The sequence below is a fragment of the Cetorhinus maximus genome, chromosome 14, assembly GCF_964194155.1.
Source record: "Cetorhinus maximus chromosome 14, sCetMax3.hap1.1, whole genome shotgun sequence".
Lineage (NCBI taxonomy): Eukaryota > Metazoa > Chordata > Chondrichthyes > Lamniformes > Cetorhinidae > Cetorhinus > Cetorhinus maximus.
Window position 1 is genome coordinate 107,958,169 of NC_135892.1, and position 18,065 is coordinate 107,976,233.

General features: G+C 39.6%; 1 protein-coding gene across 1 annotated transcript in view; it reads right to left on the minus strand.

Moving 5' to 3' along the window:
* Nucleotides 1-18,065, minus strand: part of LOC144689927 (kinesin-like protein KIF13B) — a 142,389-nt gene that overhangs the window by 98,491 nt on the left and 25,833 nt on the right. The gene's annotated exons all lie outside the window — the stretch shown is intronic.

The following is an 18,065-nucleotide window of genomic DNA, read 5'->3' on the forward strand; positions in this document are numbered from 1 at the left end:
AAAGATCCAAAAGTTGTAAATTTATAGAATAAACCCCTTGTGTCTTTGAGTATACTACTTACTGCATTAGTCTACAGGGACTTGCAACGTAACTGTTAAAAACTGGCTAAATTATGTCCACGTAAAGGTATTCATATAAATGTAATTAATGTAAATTCATAGCATTCACTCAATTAAGCCTTTTGAGCTATATAAAAAACTTGTGTGACTCGAATATCCTTTGCTCCTAAAAATGTTTCTACTGATAAACATTTATTTTACATGAGAGGGATGTCTAGACTAATGCTGGGGAAACTAATTTGTCAACCATGCCCCACCACCCAGTGAATAAAATGCATTCCCAGCTAATTGCCAGTAATGGCCAGGGGTGCAGCTTTTGACAGTGGGTTGGAGATAGGTTACTTTGGGCCACATGTCTGATTTTAGAAGTTGCAAGATGAATTGTTCTGTGGATACCATGCCACATGTAGGAGGTGAAACTGGAAAATCTCAGAGGCAAGTATACTACAGCATAACTGGAACAATGATTAGAGAATTCAATCGGGGGAAGTAAAATTAATAGGTAGGTTTAATTGTGACAGAAAATAATGACAGAAGTAGCATGTCTATAAAATTTTACAGGAAGGATAACATATATCAAATTATTCTTGTATGTACTTATTTTCTATTTCTATATCAGAGGTCAGAGCTTTGTTTTGTTTTCTTAAGGCTAGCAGCAGGTGCCAAGGCTGACAGGTATACCTAAGGTGTTCAGTTGACATTATGACTGAAGGATTACAAATTATGGTGAAACCGCTACAAGAACTAACCGGAGTAGAAAATAACACAATCGAGAGTTTGTCAGATTAATGGCATGATATATTACTGAATTCCTACATTATCTTTGAGGCTATAGTGCCACCACAAATCAAACATCTCTACCAACAGCCTAGCATCAGGTGAGATTGGGTGGTTTGAGTCTTTTTTTTGAGTGTCGAACTTGCTTGGAAATCTACCACCATTGCTCACGGGTTATTTAACAGTTTGGTTTAAAAAGCTTTAACGGAATGCAAACTCTATCTTCAAGCAGATCTACAACCTAGTGAATTTAGCTATAAGTTGCCAAGAACAAGGTTGGGGGACCCCAAGTTTGTGCAGGAATATTGCTAGAGTTTCACCAGCTAAAACTCACAAAACTCACCAGCATTGAGCACGGTTAAGCTTTATTCAGTTTGTCTGGTTAGAGCCATGCATCAGGCTATTAGCATGTATGGTCATCCACCTCAAATAGCAAGTTTCCAATAGTGACAGATCTACAAATGAGCTAATCCAACGAATATCCTCATTGAGATGTGTGCTTATAACAATGGTAACAAATTAAAATATGTGGGTCTGAAAGATCAATCTTCCGACCATACTTCCTGGACATCTGAAAGGTAGACACATGACCAAAGAAACGTCTTAACCTTTGTAACCACCTCCAGCCCTACAACTTTCCTTCTCCTCGGACTCTGATATTCTGTGCATCCTCCTTTCCCTATTCCCCATCTGTGCTGTCTCCTTTATTTCCCACCATTGGCAGCCATGCAATTAAGCTGCCTGAACAATCACTGATTGCAAAGGAAATTGGATAGGTAATAAACTTGCAGAGCCACGGGGATAGAGCGGGGGAATGGGACGAGACTGTTTGACAGAGAGCTGGCGTTGGCACAATGGGCTAAATGGCTCCCTTCTGCACCGTTATGACTCTGATACCTGTGAAACTAGCCATCCAATGGGTTCACTTCATCTGGCTTTCCCCAAAGTATAGTTATTGCTTACTTTAAATGAAAATGTACCAACTCATGCTTACTGACAGTGACTTTTTTGACACCACCTTATTAATGCCACCTTGCAACTTCATTTCTCTGAATTATTTACTCTGCCTCCTTTTTTTATTATATACAAATTTAGACACCACTTCCTCAATCCTAAATAATCCACGTCAGAGAAAAAAAATCCCTGGAACCATCACTAATCACTGAGAAACTGTTCTCATCTCCTACTGTTTCTCCCTTCCAACTAGTTTTTAAATCCAATGGTCTACCTTTCCTCTCATTTCAAATCCCTCACTCTTTAAGTTTCCTGCCATCAACTGTAATACTTAAAGGCAAATTTATAAAGTTCATTTTGTTGCTGCATTTGTGTGGCTGGGTATAAAGTCAGAGACAATACTTCAAGTGTCCTAAAGAAAAGCCCATACAGTGCACAATTATGAGCAATAACATCTCACTCAATTAAATGCAAAATGTACAAGTATGCAGTTAAGTGTTTCCCAAAGCACAATTTAGACATAACAATCATATTTAACTAAAAAGGTTAGATGGACCAACTGAATTGGTATCTGCAAGAGCTTAAGTATATTTAAACCTGGACAATAATACAGCAAAGGAAAAACCCAAGATTTCTTCTATAAGATCATAAGTCAGTCATCATCATATTGAATACAAATAACTTGTATTATGGTGCAAAGTTGACAACAACTAAAAGGATTTAAAATGTCAGAAATGCTCCAACAACTGTGGCATCAATAACCAGCCCCTCTTTGTGCTCCCCCACACACCGACAGCTGGTACTGTAACTAAGGCAACAGAGTTTCAGCAAAAAGCGGATGGGGAAATGGCACTTGGCACTCAATATCAGACAACAGAAAAAAAAATGTAGCAGCTGAAGACTAGATCAGCAGTGCACCATGACAAGTGAGCAATTTAGGAGGCATCAAGTCATGCCAAGTATATCATTCCTTCCTCAGTTCATACAATTTCAATGCATACAGTTCCTCTTCGTTATTCCGGCAAAATAGAGAATACCCTTCCCCCACCCCCCAAAATATTTATTTATGGCTCAATAATTACAAGGAAATTGTGATCTAATCCTATACTGTGTACAAGTTCCTTCTGTAGAATAAACACAATATTGCACTTGTAGGCTACAGCAACTCAGCAAAGGAAACAACCTGAATGTTGTTAAAGTTTAATGCGCCAAATTGAAATCTATAAATAATAGAAGTGACATCAGAGTTGCACACACATACGCTCACACAATTTTCACAAATATACAATTTTCACAAATGGTAACAGTGAAGCTTCTCAAATTGCTCCCTCCCCATTTAAGAAGGGAGTGAGGCAAAAGACAGGAAATTACAGGCCGATTAGCCTGACCTCCGTCGTTGGTAAGATTTTAGAGTCCGTTATTAAGGATGAGATTTCAGAATACTTGGAAGTGCATGATAAAATAGGGCAAAGTCAGCATGATTTCATCAAGGGGAAGTCATGCCTGACAAATCTGTTAGAATTCTTTGAGGAGGTAACGAGTAGGTTAGACAAAGGAGAGACAATGGATGTTATCTACTTGGACTTCCAGAGGGCCTTTGACAAGGTGCCGCACAGGAGGCTGCTCAGTAAGACAAGAGCCCATGGTGTTAGAGGCAAGGTACTAACATAGATAAGAGATTGGCCGTCTGGCAGGAGGCAGAGAATGGGGATAAGGGGGTCCTTCTCAGGATGGCGGCCGGTGACTAGTGGAGTTCCGCAGGGGTCAGTGTTGGGACCACAACTTTTCACTTTATACATTAAATGATCTAGATGAAGGAACTGAGGGCATCCTGGCTAAGTTTGCAGATGATACAAAGATAGGTGGAGGGACAGGTAGTATTGAGGAGGTGGGGAGGCTGCAGAAGGATTTGGACAGGTTAGGAGAATGGGCAAAGAAGTGGCAGATGGAATACAACGTGGGGAAGTGTGAGGTCATTCACTTTGGTAGGAAGAATAGAGGCATAGACTATTTTCTAAATGGGGAGAGAATTCAGAAATCTGGAGTGCAAAGGGACTTGGGAGTCCTAGTCCAGGATTCTCTTAAGGTTAACTTGCAGGTTGAGTCGGTAGGTAGGAAGGCAAATGCAATGTTAGCATTTATTTCGAGAGGACTAGAATATAAAAGCAGGGATGCGCTGCTGAGGCTTTATAAGGCTCTGGTCAGACCACATTTAGAATATTGTGAGCAATTTTGGGCCCCGTATCTCAGGAAGGATGTTCTGGCCCTGGAGAGGGTCCAGAGGAGGTTCACGAGAACGATCCCAGGAATGAAAGGCTTAACATATGAGGAACGTTTGAGGTCTCTGGGTCTATACTCGATGGAGTTTAGAAGGATGAGGGGGGATCTGATTGAAACTTATAGAATACTGATAGGCCTGGATAGAGTGGACGTGGGAAAGATGTTTCCATTAGTAGGAGAGACTAGGAGCCGAGGGCACAGCCTCGGAGTAAAGGGAAGACCTTTTAGAACAGATACGAGGAGAAACTTCTTTAGCCAGAGAGTGGTGAATCTATGGAATTCATTGCCACAGAAGGTTGTGGAGGCCAGGTCATTGAGTGTATTTAAGACCGAGATAGATAGGTTCTTGATTGGTAAGGGGATCAAAGGTTACGGGGAGAAGGCGGGAGAATGCGGTTGAGAAACTTATCAGCCATGATTGAATGGCGGAGCAGACTCGATGGGCCAAATGGCCTAATTTCTACTCCTATGTCTTATGGTCTAATTGCAAACTGGAATTGTTTGATCCTCAGCCAGGAGGAGCCATACATGCCGAAGGGCCATGAAGGCTCGAAACGTTAACTGATTTCTTCTCCGCCGATGCTGCCAGACCTGCTGAGTTTTTCCAGGTAATTCTGTTTTTGCTTTTCACACTTGTTAGATCTTAAAATGCCTTCCCCCTCACACACAACCTCATTTCCTATATACATGTTTCTCCCTTTTTAATATAAATTCCATTGTCCCAATATACCTTTGCAACTTTACCTTTTCCATAAAATAAATCTTTCATAGTACTCATATTATCAGTAATCTTTGGGGAAAATAAACACTGTTTGGCTTAGCCTCTGTTGGCTAGGTGTAACACCTAACACCATCTCTTTGAAATTCGCTATTCTGGTTTATCTAAAAATGCAAATGTTCTTTACACCTCACATTCTAAAACTTCAGCCATGTTTACATATTTAGCATTTCAAACCTAGCTTCTCTTTTGATAACTCAAAAGTTCCAGGCTAGCAGTCTGCAATTCAATTAAAACCCCCACACACACAACCTCACACAGAGAAACTAATCCAAACCCCACTATTAACCTACCTTTACAATAAATCACAAAAATATAATGAAAATTATTAAATTTTCATGACATTTGACAACATTGCCCACATCTGGAGAACAAAACAATCTCGGAGGATAATCTAGAATGACATTTCAGCTTTGCTGTGGGAGTGCTGCAATGTTGGAGATGCTATGATTCAGATAAGATGCTAAACCAAGGTCCTGTCTGCTTCTTCAGGGGAAAAAAAAAATCCTATTTGAAGGACAAGGGTACTCCCTGTGTCCTGACTAACATCTTGGCTGCTACGAACGATGGAATGGGACTGACTTGATTGCTCTATGGAGAGCTGGCAAAAGACATGATGGGCTGAATGGCCTCCTTCTGTGCCGTAATGATTGTATGACTTTTTCAGCACCAGAGATGCCAAAACCAAAGCTACATTTTAACATATCCTTTCCAATAATTTTTAAACATCTGACTCACAGCAATTGAAAAAGACATAAACGTGTCTTCTTGTGTTTTAACTGCATTCTTGTCCCGTGACTTATTTAACACAATTCTTACAGTTCTACGTTCCCTGCTATCCCATTATTTCTCATCTCTGTTCAGACATGTTTAAGGTTCAGCTTTCAACAGAATGTGCATCAGGCCAATTATTATTTATCACTCCAGAGTGATACTGGAGAAGTACCACCAGTGCTGCCTCTGCAAGATCCTGCAAATCCATTGGCAGAATAGGCGCACCAATGTCAGTGCTCTCGCTCAGGCCAACATCCCCAGCATTGGAGCATTTACCACGCTCGACCAGCTCCGCTGGGCAGGCCACATCGTCCGCATGCCTGACATAAGACTCCTGAAACAATCACTCGACTGGGAGCTTCGATGCAGCAAGCAAGCCCCAGGAAGGCAGGGGAAACGCTTCAAGGACACCCTCAAAGCTGTCTTGAAAAAGTGCAACATCCCCACTGACATCTGGGAATCCCTGGCCTAAGACCACCCGAAGTGGAGGGAAAGCATCTGGGAAGGAGTCGAACACTAAGTCTCATCATTAAGGACTAGCTGAAGCCAAGCATCGACAGCCAAAGAAGCGCATGGCAACCCGGGCACCCCACCCACCCATTCCCCCTACCACCGTCTGCCCCACCTGTGACAGAGATTTTAGGTCGCGCATTGGACTCTTCAGTCACCTGAGAACTCATTTTTAGTGTGGAAGCAAGTCATCCTTGGCCCCGAGGCACAGCCTAAGAAGAAGAAGAAGAATTTATCACTGATAATTTACTCAAGAAAATCTAATTGTTAGTACCTAAAAGTTCTGCATTTTAACTGGATGCTTGGAAGCACGTGAGAGCTGACCATTTTGGCCAAACCAACACATTTTTTCATCTCCTGTCGACACAATATTTGAAAGCATTGCACAAAATAGCACTAACTCAAAACAGATGTCCAGTTTCATTTATTCATTGCTCATAATGTGATTGTATTTGTTATCAGGTTTGAGGGAGAAGGGAGATCACAAGCCAAAGTTTTCAATTATGTAATGCAAACTTTGAAGAGAAATAACTTACCTGCAGTAAACTAGGCTGAAATGTTAATGGATAAACCTACAAATAATGGGAAATATTCGGTATGCTACAAAGTCAGCACATCCCCGAAAAGGCAAAGGCTCCACTTGTGTAGCTGTGCAACCACGGTTAACAAATGAGATAAGAGTGTATCAAGTTTACAAGGATTAGCAGAAATCCAACAGACTGGGAGAGCAATAAAAAACAGAAGTATTAAAGAAAAGTTATGAGGTACTAAAATCAAATATGAAATAAAACTTGCAAGGGATATCAAAGCTAACAAACATTTTATAAATATATTGTGAAGGAGTGCTAAAAAGGAACACAGGCCCACTAAAGGAGGACATAGGCAAGAGGACATTGATTAATAAGGAAATTATTTGTTAAATGAGTACTTTGTGTTCATTATCAGAGTAGGGAAGAAAAATTATTAAACGATACAAAGGAATCCAAAAATGGATTGTGGATTTAACACAAATAAAAATTGGTAATGGAGAAAATAGTTGAACTAGATAAATCTTCAAGACCTGATGGCTTCCGCACAGGGTGTTAGAATAAGTGAAGAAACTGCAGATCTATGCAATCCTAACAATTAGTCATAATTTTTCAAAGCTTTAGATTCAGAAATTGTTTCTTTGCATTGGAAAATTGCAAAAGACACTTTATTATTTCTAAAGTGAGGGAGTGAGAAACTACATACCTGTCGGCTTGTTGATAATTTGTGGGGAATGATAATTTGTGGGGAAATTAAGTCAAAGGCAGAATGATTGAGTACTTACACAATCAACTGATCAAAGGGAATCAAAATCAACATGGATTTACGAAAAGTAGGTTATGTCAATTAGTCAAATTGGATTTTCTGAGGTCAATAGCATGGTGGACAGGGGAATGTTTATCTGACTAGCAAGGTGGCAGGCTCCCTTGGTTGAAGGACACTAGTGAACCAATCTGTTTTTCTTAAAACATTTTGAAAACTTTCATAAAGGTGAGGCTTGAACCCAAGATCTCTGGGTTACTAGTCCTGTACCAAAAGCCTACTGTACATCTAGACAATAAAACAGTGATCTGGTGCACAACCTTGACCTACAAACACTCTTGTCAATGGATATCTCCCTCCTTTGATCCACATTGCACAGATTTTGAAACTCAGATGAGCCAACATTTAGGAGGGACAAAATAGATTACAACAAGCAATTTAAAAGTGGCATTACTGACATTTGGGACAGCATCCAGACTTATATTCAAACAGATGTTTTGTTAGAAATAGGTTATATTTCATACAATCTGCCGATGAAAGTAGTTATAATCAAATTCTAAGATACATTCCTGCAAAAACAATATAATTCATCATCCTGTTCTCTTGCTCCTTCACGTCATCTCTCCAACATGTTAGGCATAGAAAAGTAGAATATATTATTCAGAGTTTGGGCGTCTTGCATTTTTCTCTCGTGATCCATCTATAACTTTTCTGCAGATTCTTCCCCTCCCTTACTTAACAGCGGTCATACTTTCTAACCCTTTCTTAGAAGACTTGTTCTGCATACCTTAGTTGTATATTGTTGAAATAGTCCATATGCTATTGACTGAACATCATTTAGATGAAATCAAATAAAGTGGAAGCAAATTTGGCATAGTTGAGCTTTTAAAATTATTTTATTTCCAGATTAAATTTATAGTTTTCGAACATAGCTCCTGAAACCAGATGTATCACTAGATCCTTCGTTCTACTGCAAGAGAGATGGAATTTTAAAGATTTTTCTTGATTTTATTTCTTTAAAAATTCTTTTTAGCGAGAGTGTGCTCCAGCATTAGCTCCCTTCTTTAACCTGGGGTGTTAGTCTCAATTTGCAGCAGATTCTTTCAATATTTTCTTTGCTTTTTGTTTTTTTAAAAATCAGTGACACATTGCAATAATGCAATGACAAAAAGCAATTTATTTAGAAATACATGTTTACTATTTGACTTCAAACTAGATTAAAGAGAACTTATTTGGTATATTTAAAATCTCTCAAATTAGGAAAGCCTAAATACCATACCAAGGTAAAATTTAAAAATTGTCCTAAAAATTGTTTAGGGTGATCACTGTTTGAAAAAAAAAATTGCCATGCCTGATATTTGGGATACTGTGAGTATTTGAAATGCAGTGGATGCTACAGTAGAAACTGAGGCCAAATAGCTTTTTCTCATCTTTCATTATTCTCCTGAAGAATCCTTAAAGGGGCATAATCATCTTGTGGCTTGCACATTATCAACCACAGAGGGTGATTGAAGCGAATTGTATATATGCATGTCTAAAGGGGAGGCTAGATAAATATATGAGGGTGAAGGAAATAGAGGATTATACTGATAATGTTAGATGAGGAAGGATGGGAGGAGACCAGATTAGAGCATAAATGCCGACTTGGACTGATTGGGTTGAATAGCCTGTACCGGTGTTGTACATCCGATGTAATCAAGAGCAACTACGACCACCCAAAGATGAAATATATTCAACAAGTCAAATGAAAGAAGTAACGTTACAGAAGATTTGTTGCTGCTGATCCTTACTAAAGATAGGGTCCCAATGGAACACTCAGTCCAGCTTTCAAATGCAATGTTTAGAAGCTTCAGTGATTCAAGCATGGCTCCTTTTATTTAGGAGACAGAAACACTGAGCTTATCTGAACCATGGTACGCAGCTGCAATCAAAACATGTACAGCTTTAGCTTTCCCCACCCTAAATTCTGCAAAGTCATACTTCGGTTCCAAAAAATATTCTGCAGGTTATCAAATCACCAAAACTGTACTTGATCCTCCCTTCCCCTCCACCCTAAGTTCAGCGTTTGAACAAAAATGGAAGAAATTCTGTGCCTGACTGAGAAGCACTATCCACTTCTAATATCACAGCATTCCATACATAGTTTTGCAAAACACAAGCAGTCACAGCTATCAAGAAAATCATACGACAACGGAGCAAACAGCTCTCCATTAAGTCCGTATTCAGCTATTAGGACTTCTCCAAAGCTGTTCCATATGGCTGTTTGTAAATGTGCTTCTGTGAAACTGAGTCATAAGCAGCAGGAAGAACTCAGTTTCAATTTAAATCTTACCAAATCAGAAAATACCAGTTGGATCTGCAATCTGAGCACTCATTACATAAATGTAAGTTGCTCTGGTTAGTCACAAATACCCCATGCTAGTTTTGAGGGAGGGGGCCAAGAATAAAAGGAAGAGAATGAAAGGAAAAAAAGAGGCAGGGTTAGGAATAATAATAAAAAATGTGTTAAAACATGTTAAGGTGGTTTTGGGTACTAGAATTATGAAATTGATCTTCGGCAGAATGGGCAACAATGAAATGGCAGTCCTTTTTACACTCATCCGATTTTTCTTTTCCATAAGAAAATACTGGGGCTGGGATGGGTAAAGCAAGCTGCTAATGCAAGAATTATCAAAGATCAATTTAGTCCAAGTGTTTGTACACTGGAAATGAATCAACAACATATACAAAGTAATTTAAAAATTCTAAAGTCTTCAGGACTTGGCAGGGTGGATTCATACTTAAAGTAACAACTCTGCATTTATACAGCACCTTCAGTATAGAAACACATGGCAAACTATGGCATTTAACGGAAACATAATTGGGGAAAAAAACCCAAGCCAAAGGAGATATTTGGAGTAATCAAAAGTCTAGTAAAACAGGTGGGTTTTAAAGGGTGAGAGGTGTTGCAGGAGATAACAGCATAGATTTAGGAGGTAACAAGGCATTCAAGAACGCTGGAGAGGAAGGGGAAAATGGTGTCACGGCTGATTATTTTTTGAGCAGGGTGTTGCTAACAATGGCATCAGAGATGAAGCCTAAAAATAATTTAGGATGTAGTCTTGCACAAAATCTTTCCATTGACAAAACATCAGAACAATATCAGATTACAAAACAACTGTATTCCTGACCAGAAATGAGGTCCAAGGTGATTAATGGAACTAAATACTGCGGATGCTGAAAATCTGAAATAAAAAGTATTGGGTATAATCAGGTATGGCAACATCTGTAGGGAAAGAAACAAAGTTAACGTTTCAAGTCGAATATGTCTCTCCCTCAGATCACTGGAGCTAACTTACTCTATTTTTACAGTTCTGAATTGTGTTTTTAGTTTAGAAATTACTCATTTACCAGGCAACTTGAAAGATCTTCTCAGGCACATTAACAAAAGGTCTTGAAAAAATCTTTCATAGTCTGGGAAAAAATAATTCCTCAATTTTGAAGTAAATTAACAAAACATTTACTTGGAATGGTGAAACACTAAGCTGCACTTCCCTTGCCACAGCAGGTAAGATGATTAATAAAATATGGAGCAAGGCATATCACAGGTTTGCTGCCTTCAATATTTGTACCACATAGTACAAGTTACATACACTGACAATTTTGCATTGCAGTTCATATGGTTTGCATATATCTAAACAGTCAATGTCACACAATGGCAATGCAATGTCACAACAAGCAATTCTAAACTTATCCAATTATTTACCAAAACTGGGTTGATGAGCCAAACATTCTTTAATGGACATTCCTTCCTGCTTTCATTGCAAATATATAGATCGAATCAAAGATCACACAATTTAATATTTGCCATTTACTAGTCCTGGGAAAGCCAAAATGATGTGTGCACCTAAGCTAGTCAATCTACTGAGCATCCATGTGTGATAGCGGGTGGAATTTTCTGTGCCTGTTGGCGGCATGTTTGGCGATGTGAACAGACAATATGGCGAAAAGGCCAAAGATCGGTTTCACAAAGTCGTGAAACCAGTTTGTAATTGTCCTATCAATGGCAGGCCATGTTCCCTGCCATCAGACATCAGGAACCTCATTGTAATACATCTGCATATCATTATAAGCCCAGCTTGCCGGAATCATCCCTCCACACTGGATCATACGAGCACATCGGCGTGGCGTTTCACAACTGTACATAAGCAATGTGTACCTGACGAGCTGCACTTCACTTGCGACTTTGAGGTTTGTTTGTCTACCTTACTTCGGGGAGCACGCATGGTCATCACTGCCAGGCTTCGCAGGCAGCATCACATCATTTTTAGGGGGATTCATGGGCAGGTCTCTACTGACCAGACCAGAATAAGGAGAATGTGGCTCTTCAACGGCTGCAGGGCTAGGGCTTGCTTAAGGAAGGGGGAGAAGTGGTCTCAGGCAAGGGAAGAGGCTGCAGGGTGAGGGTTATGCTGGGGAAGGGGGGGATATCCCAGGGTGTGTGTGGGGGCGCAAGTTGATCTGTGCAAGTGGCCTCAAGGTGGTGAGGGCTGAGGAGGCAGTCTCCAGAGAAGATGACGCCAGATGGAGATGTGGGGGTGTGTGTGAGTGAGTGGTGATGTCCCTTGAGCTGGCAGTGAGTGAGATGCCACTGAACGTATGCTGGGCGGAGTCTGTGTGAGTTTAGAGTGATGAGATGGATGCCTTACCCTGGTAGCAAGGATGAGATCACTCATTTGCCTTCCACATAGGACGGCCAACCTCTTTTGTGCAGCACTGGCACTGATCACCATTGCCATTGCCTACCAAGCCGGAGAGATGAGATTGCTGGACTTCCTGCGGCCAGGGCTGGGGTAGAGGACATCTCAGTGGGCCTCCACGGCGTCCAAAAGGCGTTCCAGGGTCACATTACTGAATCGGAGGGCTGTAATCTTCTTGCCTTTCGGGGCCATGTCTTCTGTGCAGCAGTCCTGGGCTGAAGCACTGAGAGGTGTGCACGCAGCTGCACTTTAAATAAGGCACTCAACATGAGGAAGCGGCGAGGTGGTGGTGTGGTGGGCAAATGAGAGCCCACCCACCATCAAAACGGCATGTCTCCCAGGAATGCATGATTAATAAGGCAGATTGGGGCAATACAGCGTGAAAAGTCACCACTGTGGCCGGCAGGTAAAACGTTCTTTTTCCCATCCGCTACCGCACTTAGTGCGAATCTGGGATGATTCCGCCCAGTATCACAAAATGCCACTGCATGCACTTGAGTATTCTAACTGGCAGCTCAATCCATGTAAAATGATGGAATTGTGGAATTCATTCAGGAAGGAAGACTGATGAAGGTTTTGTGGATTTCTCACCTGCAGTTTCCTCACACCACCCTTTCTTATTCCATGACTCCCTCCAAAAAAAATACCAAGCAGACAAAATGGTGTGATAGAATGTGGATTTTTTCATAAAATTTCCCCGTACAGAGTCAGATAAACCAAACATTTCCCAAAGCAGAGAGCTGAATGTAAAGAGTTGGAAACAGGAGTTGGAAGCAAGCATTTCAATGCACCCTTCTCCCTGCTCTCAAGAGGTTCCCAATAGAAAAATGTGAGCAACTGTATGCAGTATTTGCATTCTGCTCTGAGGTTGTGCACTTCTGATGTACATGAATTCTTATGTGGGTATATTACTTGCCACATCAAGTCCATAATTACTGCCCTGAAGCAAAATGATTAAGCAGCTAGATTCAAGCAAGTTCCTACCAAACTCATCAGCATTTAATTTGCATGAAATGAAACAGATGCTTTGATGTTCGTTCAAAATCACATACTGCACTATAGATCTTCAGATGTAGATCTAAACAGTTTTCAAACAACACTCTTAAATTCCACCTTTCTTCATTTCCTATGCAACCACCCCCATCAACCAAATCCAACCCAAATTGTGACCCACATTACACCGTACATTATTCTTTTAACTAGCCATACCAGAATTAATTCTGAGAGAACTGCAAGGTTTGAGGACTGTTTGGCTGATCACATTCTCCAAAATATCAATATGTTCTGACTTAATTTTTTAAAGCAATTAGAAATTCTCACAAACTTTTTTTGGAGTCATTTTTCACTATTAAAGCATATAGACAGATTGACAGAGGAGGTGATGAGATGGGAACAGGTCATGGGCATTTAGGAAGCGATGCTTTTAAAGAAACTCAATGTCCTACAATTCTTATATATATATATATATATATAGAATAAAAGAGCATATGGATTATGCTTTCAATAAATTGATTGATTCAGCTTAATGTAACTCTTGGGACTTTCCAAAAGTCTCAAGCGCCAGATAGATTTTCCTGTTTTTATCAACAGTTAATAACAAAAGCAAGTCAGTAGCCAATAAATGGCCAACAATGCTCTGCTGTCCAAACCCCTATAGTATAGCAGTGTAGCAGCCTTATCTCACCAATGTGATATAGTCATTGCGCTTCAAAGTTATGGGACAAAACAGGTTGAAAATGTTCAAATACTGCACATGAATCACTTGCAGAGTCTTGTTCTTCAACTTAATAAGGTTGCATCGCTCGAATCAGCAGAGCTGATATGTCAGTAAGTGTTGATAAATCTGCTGCAATACCAATATGGAGACTTGGGCTAGTTGAGCTAATGGCAGTATTTGACTGCTAGTTTTACCCTCTGCAGGTGAGAGGCATCAGCTGATCAGGAGCAGTCAGCAATATTTCATAAAAGGAGGGCTGTGCTTGTCTAATTTTAATTATGAATATCCAGTGTATAAGAATACAATTGATTTTTTTGATACCCATTATCAAACATCTTTCATGCTGCAAGTGCAAGGTCACTCAATATTGAAGGAAACACAGGCATGAGATTGGAGAGATCACTTTGGAATTTAAAGCAAGGACAGGGATAATTAGTTTTTGGGAACCTCTGATTTCCCATTTATACAAATGATTTGAATATAGTTAGAAAAAAGTATATTGAAGTTTATAGATGATACCAAACGGAAAACAGGGAATGGCAAAGTAATGCAGAGGTAAGGTCAGCAGAGTGGGCAGATACATGAAACAGTACACTGACACTTAAAACAGGTACAATTTAAGGGGGAAATTAACAAATAACACATTTGGCCAAGTCTGAAACTAAAGCACAACCAATGACTTAAATCAATGGTTCAACATCAATAGGTGTGTCTGTGTGAACAATTGACATTTCTGATAACTTCTAAAAATCTTGTGTTTAAGGATTCATTTTACACCACATGTAGTAAATGCAACATGAGCTCAAACGTAGGTAACATATCAGAGGTTGTCTGTGGACCTTTGGCTGAAGCAAGAGATTCTGTTTTCAGAAAAGGGGAAATAGCAAAGGCTCCATTTGTATAGTTAAGTAAGCATGGTCAACAATTGAAACCAGAAACAGTGCCAACTTGAAATAGAAGACTTATTCAAAAGCTCATTACCTAAGCCGTCAGAGCAATTGCTATCAAGCTATTCATCAACATACAGGTATGACAGCAGAGTCTGACTCACAGGCAGACCTTCCTGCAGTAGTCACGATTAGCATCAGGTGTGCGAACCCTAGCTGTTTCAATCCATTCCCCACCTGAGGAATGTCTACTGCAGCTTCAGCTGACATAGGACCATAGACAATCAGATCTGTATGACATTAACACTTTTATAACATTATTTTCAAAAATAGAAACATTTAAAATATCAAGCTACCATAAAAGGATATTTTTTAAAGCAACAAGGATGTTCCAGTTTCCTGCTATCAGACTTAAAATATGCCTTCACAAAGCCCCAGACCCTTTGCATTATTTAAAGCCATCAAGTTTTGTGACAGCAGACAATGGAGGCATTAACTAGCGCTGGCTCATGACTATAGATGGTTTTATTCCACTCAAAAGAATCTCTGCAAAAACTGGCCACATTTGGAAACTCAGTGCCAAACCTGAAAAAATATAGAGATCTACAGCTGAGAAAAAAACCCAACAGGAATTTTAATCAGGAGGTCCCTTCCTCATCAGGGTTTAGCAAAACTGGAATCAAAGCACAAATACATCAGAAAAATCTACCCAACAAATACAATATAACTTTTCAAAATATTGTATCCAGGGATATTATAACCTGGTCTTTAAAAATCCCCAACCCATCCGTAACTGGAATCGTTTTGATGTCAGGTTTTAAATGTAAAATGAACATTTCAAAAAAGGTGACACTTTAAAGAGGAAGTCTTTTAAAAATAGTGATCTCGATTTACAACGGTACCTAATGCAATCCAATGTAAATTTAATCAGAATTCTGAATTTTGATTCTCCAAACACCAATTGAGCCCCGAAGCAGACTTGCAATGAGGAGTTATGCATTGTCAGTAGAGTAGCAGGCACTTAAATATATTCTTAAAACACAGGAAAAATGTGACTTATGGACAGCGTATTCCTTCAATCTGAATATTGGACACTATGATTATAAGACATGCTTCGGTGTCAGCTACACATAAGCCACAAAGCACTTGCTAGCAATTAGTAATGGTGCCGTTTGATTCACTGCCATTAGCTAACATATTTCAGCCAGACAGAAATATATTGTTTATGCTTCTATTTATAGCAAGTCGGGTGATATGAGGAAAGGGAAGAAGGGAAAATACATTCCACATTTTTACACTTCAGGCGCATTCTATTCAAGAATTTTGATAAAAATTCCAAATGCTGAACTCATCCATCAGAGGCCAGTCAAATAAACAGCTCGCCCTGTGTATTGTACACATTCTGTTTCACATCAGGGATCTAAGCATTTGGTTGAAGTCTATCCCCAACATGGAAACCAATTTTTTGCTACAAAGGACAAGTTAGAATGGAATTCCAAACGCATGGAATTCGTTCATTCATACAGACTGCTGAATTATCAAAGAAGTGACTGGTGGGACTCAGATTCAGAACCCCTGCTGCTAAGTATCTGATCTTGGTGTCATTTTTGGTGCGGGGGGAAGAAAGAGGCAAAAATTAGGCTGAAAAAAGGATCTAGAGGAAATAAAAAAGGAGAAAAACTACTGACAGCATTTTCCTTGCATTGTTGACACTTCTCTTGTAAGCGGCAAGGGCAGCAATCTCTGACCTCTTGGCTGCGCTAATGCACAGCCCATAGGCAGGGAAAGGGGCAAAATTGGTTTGCACAGGATATAATAAATGCGGGATAGCAGCTCAGTTTGTGCAGTCTCCCAAAAATTAAGTTTTAATGTAAAATTGGCAAAATATTGAAAACTTCTGGAGGGATCAAACTTGAAGGAAAACAATTAATGACTGATTATAATTAAAAATGAATAAGGTAATGGTGTGGTTATCAGGATTACAAATTATGTCTACATTCATTACATTAGTTTAAATTTCCAAGGCTGTACATATCACAGACCAAACAAAAACATTCACAAATTATTAAAACACACACATACCAAGGAATCTCATTTGCATTCTGTCCAACTCCTTCAGATCAGGAGATCGCTCTCAAAGCCAACGCTAAATACACTGTACAAAAACATTATTGTACAAGACCTTGACTATTGTTGCACCATCTCAATCACAATCAAACATTAGAAAACTGGAAAAGCCATGTGTGGAAATTAGCTTTGCAGAAAAACAAGGCTATTCACAACGAGACAGCAATCAATGCAATCTGGAGGTGTGAAATCCCAGATGACAAGCACAGCTCACAATCCACTCAACAACAAGTCTTATTGTGTTTTATTTAAATATTTGAGCTAAGTTATTAACTGTATCCATGATAGCCTTCAGCCTTTTATATCTCCTCTAACCTCGCACTGTAATGTGATTTGGGACAACATAGTGGCAGAGCTCATCAGAATTTCAGTGACCAACACCTACTAGTGCTAGAAGATGGATTTGTGCTAAGGTGCTTTGCACAGCTGCTTCCCAGGCTCAGTCACATTCAAGTGCTTCTCCTTGGGGAAGGAAAATTGAACCAGCACAACCTTCATTATCATTACTGCTTACAGATGTACAGACATTTAAGGAGCAAAACTCCGTCCCACTCCCTCAGTCAGGGAAGGCGTGTGAATCTGCTAGACTTCAGGGGAGAAAAGAAAAATGTACAAAACAAAGGAAAAATGTACAAAACAAAATTAGTCGACATGCCAAGATAATATGTAGCACCTAAAGACCGGCTAACATGTATAATCACACTGAACACATGCAAGCAAGTGAATGAACAAACAGCAAGACAAGATCTTACAAGATGTCACAAATATTTTGGTTTAACAGTACAGACAATAACAATGACAGATACCTTGAACTGATTACTAGTCAGAGATCTAACCACAGTGATTCAGAAGGCATCAACACACACAAAAACTAAAACTTCTAAATTGTCCTCTGCAATTAGACTGTGATTTTATAATTGCTGTCAGATTGGGTATAATTTCACATGGGCTTTTATTTTGCATTTGCTCAGGTTTTTTGTACTGGTAGCATCTGCTGACATCAACTTTAAGTGCACTTCCTGCTCTTAATGTAGGGTGATGTTCATACAAGAGAATTCCTTGTTCAGTATTACATAGATAATCAATTACAAGGGTAATCTCAAAGGGGTTCAAATTATAGCATATGAAGAAAAAGAGGTTAAAGGGCGCACCATTCACAATTCTAACCACAA